An 8,906-nucleotide genomic window follows, 5' to 3' on the forward strand; every position below is an offset into this window, starting at 1 on the left:
AGCATGAGTTTGTAAGTGCAGCTAGAATAGGAAACTACAGAGTAGGTGATGACAGAAATCTCAGTGCTATATCACAAAGTAAATGGCCTCAGGAAGGACCAGATGAGAACCAGGCATCAGGGAGGATACTGGAATGAGCCAGTGGCAGGAGGCCAGCTGCAAACATGTATAGTCCTGGTAGCAGCTGAACCTTCTGTGACTACCCATAATCTTTATTTGGGGGTAAAACATAAGCCCAATGCCCTTACCAGTCAATTAGGTTCTTTGACCCAAAGAAAAAAGCAAATGATACCCATCTGGCAAACAATGCTGAAAGTTACTTTCCCTAATTCTATGGTTAAGCTACTCACTCAATAACATCACTCTATGGCCAGGCACTGAAGTCAGGAAGTAGTTTATTTTTGCTGAAATTAAAACGGAAGTTAGAGAGAAAAACAGCTGCAACTTGATCGATTTGGGAAAATGAGGTACAAAGAAAGAGAGCAAGTTAAAGAAAAAGCCAGCTCAGATTTTGCACACTAATGAAAGACAAAAATCCCAGTATTATTCATCTGTATTTGGTATGAAAGAAAAAAGCTGAACTGGGAACTGAGGCTTTATATATCAGCGGCTAAAGTTAGCTCTCAGAGTCAATAAGGTTATGAGTAAGACTCCTTGAAAAAAAAAAAAAACAAAGAAAAATATATTAAATCACTGAATTTCTCCAAGTAGGAGTGGATGAGTGAGGGCAGGGGAAGCCAGGAGGAGTGGAGAGAAAATGTGGAATGGGAGGGGATTTGAGATGGAAGGCAGGGAATAGGGACAAAAGGAGAAAAAGCTGCTTGTTTTAAATCAGCATTCTCAGAGGATGTCTAGTTTCCCAGGGATATTCTGAGGGAGTCACAGGACCAGAGCTTCAACACCTCTAACATCTGTTAGGCAAGGGGAGCATTAGATTTGCAGCAAAACCTCTGCCTTTGCATCACCGCCTTCTTTCTCTTCTTCTGGAACCACAAGGCCTGGTTTCCTGTCCACCCTGCATTCCCTTCACTTCCCACCTTCCCCTGAGTGCTTTCCTCCCTTCTTCAGTGTCAAGAAAAGTAAAAATGTCACCTGCTTTTCCTCCCAACAGCTGAATTATTCTTTCACACTTTTATTTTGATAGCAAAGTGGTTCAAGGTATGCTTGAGGGTTGTGGAAACCCTCAAAGGGATTGGAGAATGAAAAGGTTTTCAGAACCCTGCTCTAAATAAAGAATTGGAGACGAAAACCTGTCATAATGAAAAATTAAACTAAACCACCTCAAATAAAGCAAAAGAGCAACCATTGCCTTGGCAAGCAAGGAGAGAAATTCCTATAATGTGGGACTGGTAATGAGGCAGTTTCTTGCCAATATCTAAGGCTCCTTCTACCTGGCAGGTGCTAAGGAGAGAATTTATGGTCATGCAATGAAACATGCAAAATCAGAAAAGAGAAGCTTGAGTATAAGTTTACTCCTAAATTTGATTCCATCTCTACCATTTCCCTCTAAATAATTGTGTGGATGAATGGATAGAGGTATTGATGGATGGATGAAATGAATATCAATTCTCACTTTAGAGAAAATGAACCTTAGATTAAATAAATTACACAAGGTTTCATGGTTATTGAAGTAAGAGAGGCGCATGATCCCTGACTCTAATACTTTGCTCTGTATTTAACTATTACTGTATTATTCTATTATTTGTATCCTGTATTTCCAATCTCTTTATGTATTCTCTCTCAATTCCGAAAGCCCTATCAAGCATCGAGGATTTTCAGATTCTCTTTTGTCCTCCTCATCCCATATCTTTTCTGATGAAAAGACCTGAAAATCACTCTTATTCAACTTAGTAAACAATAATGGGACAAAAGCAGTGTGCCAAGCCTGGGGTTAGATGCAAGAAAGAAAGAATAAATTACATTCCCTACATAAATGATTCTCAAAGAACAAATCAAGCATAAAGGCTTGGCTCCTTCCTACCTCTCCAACTCCCCACTTCCTTCATCCTAAGCCTCAGCCCCCTCTCCTCTCCCCTCCTCCCCTGAAACCCTGCAAAGCTTTGAGCAAGAAGTCTACCAGCATATTTCTTTTGACAGAAGGGCCTTTTAGTTCTTCTGAAATCACACCCCTGAGTTAGGCTCTTGCTCTGCCTGATCAGAACATCTGGTTTTCAAGGCAATTAATTGGCCTATGTGCTTGTAACCATTTTTGAAACGTAGCAACCAGGTTTTCCCATTGCTGAGTACTCAAAAGGCATGAAGAAGTGTTCCTAAAGTACTTAGAAGCATAGAGTTTCCTTTTAGAGAATTAGCCCTATACTAGAAAATAGTGGTCTTCTATGGAAGTAGAGTTTCTTGGAACAGAGGAAGACCAGATTCAGAAAGCCTGGTTTTGGAATGTCACCTCCGTCTCTCACTACAAGTGAGATCATGGACTAATTCATTAACCTCCTTGAGAATCATTTCTCTGTCTTTGTAAAGTGAGCACAATTATACCTTTGTCTTATGGTTGTTCCCAAAATTCAATAAGATCATGTTGTAAAACACTTAGACATGTAACTGATCAATAAATGGTAGCTATTATCACTATTATTTTCTATGTGGAAATCAACTAATCAAACTTCTGAAGAGATTCTAGATAAACCTGTTTCTTTTATCTTTCTAAGTTCTTCTATACACATGCTTTCTCTGCATTTTTATAACACACGTTTTTTTTAATTCCATGATGGACAACTAACCTCTGTATTCTGGCATTGCCAGAATATTATTTTTTTCTTATTGGACTTTAATTATTACTGAATTACATTAGGATTCCCATAGAATTATTTATTATAGTCAGACAGTGCCAAAACGAGTCGCCATGGTTAAATTATTAGAATAACTACCAAGGAAGCTATGTATGAGTTTCTGTCCGATAAAGTATTAGGTCACGTGAAATAAGCATTCAATGAGTAACGTCCCAGGAATTTTATGATAGCATAAATAGTAAATTTGTAGTTTTATGCATCAAATAGAATCCTAAGTGACAAAATTGACTTAGGTCCTGCGGTGTACTTTGTTTTTATAACTTAAGATTAAATTAAAGATATAATACTTTATATGTGTATTTTTAATTATTCATATGTATCTTTTAATTTTAGGAAAGCCATAAAATAAATGAAAAACTAAATTCATTGACATATAATATATAATTATGTAGTACTAGATGCCCAGTGTATGAAGTTTATGCACTCAAGGGGGGGTCCCTCAGGCTGGCCTGCACCTTCTCATAGTCTGGGAGCCATCAGTCAGACATCCTTAGCACTGCCGCGGAGGCAGGAGAGGCTCCCACCACTGCTGCTGTGCTCCCCAGCTGTGAACCTGGCTTTTGGCTGAGCAGCATTCCCCCTGTGGGACTGCAGTGACCACCAGGAGGAAGCTCCTGCATTGAGTATCTGCCCCCTGGTGGTCAGTGATTGTCATAGCAATCAGTTCTGCTGTTTGGTTGATTGGCATATTAGCCTTTTATTATATAGCATTATATAGTTATTCCAGACAGGGTTTGTGTATACATTACAAAAATGTATCCACACTTTAACAGCTCATAGCTCCATTTTGAAAGTGAAATGTATTTTAATAAACACTGCCTTTATAATTATTCAAAGTATGTGTATATATTTTTGGGATACCCTATATTTTTTTTAAAAAATGTTATTTATCCATATAACCTATCCAGGAAACATAGAATACCAAGTCTGCCATGTATTTCTATGAAAAATAGTAGTGAGGTAATGAATAAAATATTATTCCCTTCTTTACAATTAAATTTCTTCCTAGAAAATTATTTTAAAATTCTATAAATGTACTCTATGGGTCTGTTTTAAAGCTAGCATATAAATTCATATTATACTGATGATTTCAGATCTTGGGATTCAGAAATAAGAAGTAATAAAAATAAAACTAGTATGAAGTTGCATATTGCTTGATTCCAGAAATATGTTAAAGTTAGCTTCACATTTCAATAATATTGCAACTGGGTTTGTATTGGTACGGCACTACATTTTATAGCATCTGTAGGACTCCCTGAAAGTTGGCTCCCATTTGCCTCTGCTGCTCAATGACAAGGTACCTCCTGAATCAGAGGAGGAGACGGTGAGCAGCCAGAGGCAGAACAAGAGAGATCAGAAGATATTGAAAGCAAACTCTATGGGAAAATAAGGTTTGCAGAGTCAAATGCTAGTGGCACCATTCTATAGTTTTATTCAATCTGAAAACTATAGAATGTCAATGTACTATATTTAGAAGCTACTATTTTGTGAAGTGGGTCAAGATCAGGCAAACTCCTGGATGTTTTGGTTTCGCTTTTTTCGTTTTCCAGGAGCAATCCTCCTTCCAGAATGTATAGGATAGCATAAACATAGATTTAAATATTTTATATGTTCATGATTTCAGTTGGCTCTACACACCATTTACTCCATTTTTTTCTGACTTCACATGTGGATGTTTACATATCTGAAGGCACTGAGCTTATTTTGTGTAATTATGAAATGTCATTTCTCGAAATAACAGTATTATAACTTTTGTAATGTCATACCTTGTATTATTTTTTAATGTGAAGGATATTTTTTCTGTTAATTTTAAGGGTGACAGAAACTTGGGTTAAGCACTCACAGCTGTCAAGTGAACCAATGGCAACTAAAGGATCAGACATTTTTCTTTTAATCCCTCCTACTTTGTCATTAACATACGGAAATGCTTTCAGCCACTTTCGGCTTTCTTCCTTTCCTTCCACTTGAGAATTGGGTGCATTTCTAGTTTTACCTTTCTTACGCTTTCTTGATCCCCATCAAATTTCAAAGCAGAATACAGGAGGGAAACATGCTAATAGTCTGAGGGCAGAAATTACACTCAATGCAGAGTGCCTATGTTGGGCATATTGGCATTACTGTAGCTTTCTCTCTATTCTCCCATTTATTTCCTTTTATTCTGCTTAAGCAAATCTCTTTGAGGGAACCCTAGGTCCAAGGAGGAAGAGCTTAGATCTTTATTTTGGGGAGACCTGCCCTAATGCTTCAGGGCTACCTATTCACTTTCTTTCCTCATCTTTAAAATTAAGATGATATATTTATTTCACAGCACTCTTACAAACACTAAATGCACTAAATATTATAACTATTTAGGCAGGAGGAAAAAAAAAAACAATCCTCATTCATAGTAAGAACTTCATAAACAGTGCAGTTGTTAAATGGTCCATAACTGTTATCCTCACTCTGACTCACATGTTCTCCCCTCATAGAAGTCCACGCTCCTTACATCAGCCAGGCCTCTCCAGTTACATCACTCTTTCAACAAAAAGTTGTCAAACACTATTATGTGCAAGGCACCATATAGAGAATTTCAGAAAACGCCACTGTGTACGAGAGCCTTTAAATAATCAAGAGAGTAAACACACCTGCATGCGAGGTCCCAGACCAGGTGCTGGCTAAGTTCAGGCAAGTCACTTTCCTAAGGCTGGTTCCACATATTTACATTGATTTTAACAATCTCTGTTATAATATTATCTTTTCTGACTGCTTTACTATATTGCATAAATCAGACTATATACATTATGAGACTGGATTTCAAAACTATAGCAAGTAAATATAAAATGTTTACTGTAAATGTAAATAAATATCACAATTGTTATAAATCTGGGAGGATTTGACCCTCTCTATAGAAATATGTGGCTCGTGCTTCTTTAATTGAATTCTTCTTATTTAAATTACAATTTTCACTAACATAGGGCTTTTGGAGAACTGACCCTACCTGAAAATGTGGAAAGATTTTTTTCCCTTTCTATTATCACATCATTGAAGTCTAATGTGATGAGGAGGGAAAAGGGGGTCATGTGTTGGCCTTAAATCTATTCCATATACATTATTGGAAGCAGTGAGTTAAAACCAGTAGTTATTTTCTAAAATTGTTAAAGAATAGCGATTCTTGGGTATCACTCTATTTTCAATCTTCAAATGTCATTCTATTTTCCTTCTGATTTTACCAAAGTGTTCTAATGTCCGGCTCCAACCTGTAATGTGGTCCTTTTCTCTCCTCACCCCATTAGACTGGTTGGGTTAGGTGAACTGAGGTCCCACTGAGATCAAGTTGCCGGGAGGGGAACAAAAAGACATTACAAAGAAGTCAGGTAAACTGTGAATGGAGTCTTCTGTGTGATCTCTAAAATTAGTAAACGGGAATTTTTTTAAAAAGAAGAAAGAACGAAATTAACTACAAATAGTCCCAGGTGGTTTTTTGTGTTTTTTATTTATCCTCCAAGAATTAACAACGTTTCATTGTTATTGAATAAACTTGTGGGGTATATTTTTAATGACAGAATAGATGTTACATATACACTACATAATTCATTCCATTCTGGCAGGAAATGGCCTTCATTTTTCTCTGGGGAACTATAAAAACATCTGGATAATCTGAAATCTTCTAATTGAAAATGTGGTAATTACCCCCCCAAACTTAGTTCCCACATTTATTTCCCCTTTTACAATGATTAGGAATTTATTTCTCAATGAGGATTTAAAGATGGTTTATGAAGGAATTAATTTTTGTGATGTGTCCACAAAGGACACAAACAATTCTTAGCCTGGCCCCAAAGAAATTCACAGAAAGTTAATTTTTACCATTTTTCTTCAAGGCAGCCAGATTTCCTAATTTTACAGATGTTCATTTTTTAAAAATTTGACAACATAGTTTTCTTTGGTTTTGAATGTGGAACAGAAATGCCTTTTTAATGTGATGAGCAGAATTACATAGTTATTTATATTTAGCTCTCATTCATCACTAGCCTGTGGAAGACTTTTGACAAGAAATCTACCAATGTGACATGGGTACTAAGCCATATCTCAGAGGTCTGGAATCTCCGGGCAAATGCTATGCTCAGTATAGTGCTGCATAGCTGGAGGAGACTCTCCAGTAAGTTGCATGCAGTATGAATCTAGCTTTGACATTTTACTCTGTAATGCTTCTTGCTTCCCAGAAAGCAGTGTGAGTCTTTTCCTCTTTCACTTTTCCCCTATATTCCCTTTTCCTTTTATGTTGTTCTTTATTCTTATATTAGAGACCCGGTGCACATCATTCATGAACTGGGTTAGGTATGGGGGTCCCTCAGCCTGGCCTGTGCCCTCTCACCATCTGGGATCCCTTGGGGGATGTCTGTCTGCCGGCTTAGGGAGCAGGCCTAAGTCGGCAGGCAGACATCCCCGAGGGGTCCTTAGCACTGCTGCAGAGGCGAGAGAGGCTTTTGTCACTGCCGCTGTGCTCACCAGCCATGAACCCGGCTTCTGGCTGAGCAGCGCTACCCCTGTGAGAGCGCACTGACCACCAGGGGGCAGCTCCTGCATTGAGCGTCTGCACCCCAGGTGGTCAGTGTGCGTCATAGCAACCGGTTGTCCCGCCATTTGGTCGATTTGCATATTAGGGTTTATTATATAGGATTCAACTCACTCTGTTTTTTGTAACTTAGTTAGCAAAATGTTAATTCATCTCAAGTATTTCTTTCTTTTACTCTGAGCTTGTTATGTCTGACCATTTTTGTTTGTGTTCTCTTTATTAATAGTACACCTGGAGCTGTATTATTTCCCTGTATGGTCTACATTTGAGTTTCTTTATTTCTTTGTGTTGTTTTAGTGCTCTATGTTGAATTATGGGAGAGGAAAAGCTTACTAGTTTGGTTGGTTGCTGAATCACCATGCTTCATTTTGATATGAATATATTTTTTTAACCTTTAGCCAGTCCAGGAATCATTTTGAACCCCAAATTCTGATCTGAAATAATAATTTATATGTTCTGTCAATGGATTGAGCATGAAATAATTAGATAGGCCTTCTTAAGTTTTTGAAGGCGTATATTGTATTTAATATATACTCAGAATATTTAATAAACCCTAGTACATGGTTGGCACTGTGCTCTGTGCTGAGGGCACAAAGATGAGTTTGGAGAATCCTTTCATTAAAGGCTGTTTTGAGAGACAGGCTCAAATAGAAGGATAGTCTCAATAAATCATGGTATAGGATTTACCTTACTAGTATTCAACTCTTTTACTAGTCATGTTAATATGGTTTTGCACCACTATATTTTTTTTAATATTTCATATTGAAATAAAAAGATTGAGAAGAAAAATAAATTTCCAAAATAATCCAGTCTTTCTGGATTCAAGCAAGATTATCTAAACAACTTTGAACAAATTTTACCCAGTAAAAATCAATCATAAGTCTATATTTTTAAAAATTATCCTAGATTTTAAGAAGTATTGACTTTTATTTCATTTCTATCCACATTATTTCCTGTTTTAAATAGAGAAAAGGAAAGAAGAAATTAACATTTGTTGGACACGTGTCCAATATGTTGCTAAGTGCTTTAAAAGTATTATTTTAGCCTTAGCTGGTTTGACTCAGTGGATAGAACATCAGCCTGCAGACTGAAGGGTCCTGGGTTTGATTCAGGTCAAGGGAACATACCTCAGTTGTAGGCTCAGTCCCCAGCCCTTGTCTGGGCATGTGCAGAAGGCAACCAATCAATGTTTCTCTCTGTGTGTCTCTCCCCTCGCCTTCCACTCTCTCTAAAAATCAATGGAAAAATATTCTTGAGTGAGGCTTAACAAAATCTATATATGAAAAAGGCTAATATGTAAAGTGTCCCCTTGGGAGTTCGACCGAGACACAGGGAGTTCGATCGCTCACTATGACATGTGCTGATCACCAGGGGAGCAGTATGGAATGAAGGAAGGCCCCGGCTGGCAGCTGGAAGGCCCTGATTGCCGCCCAGGCCAAGGGACCCTACCCATGCATGAAATTCGTGCACTAGACATCTACTAAATCTATCTATCTATCTATCTATCTATCTATCTATCTAACTATCTGTCTATCATATATTTATAT

Source organism: Myotis davidii, unplaced genomic scaffold (assembly GCF_000327345.1).
Source record: "Myotis davidii unplaced genomic scaffold, ASM32734v1 scaffold323, whole genome shotgun sequence".
NCBI lineage: Eukaryota > Metazoa > Chordata > Mammalia > Chiroptera > Vespertilionidae > Myotis > Myotis davidii.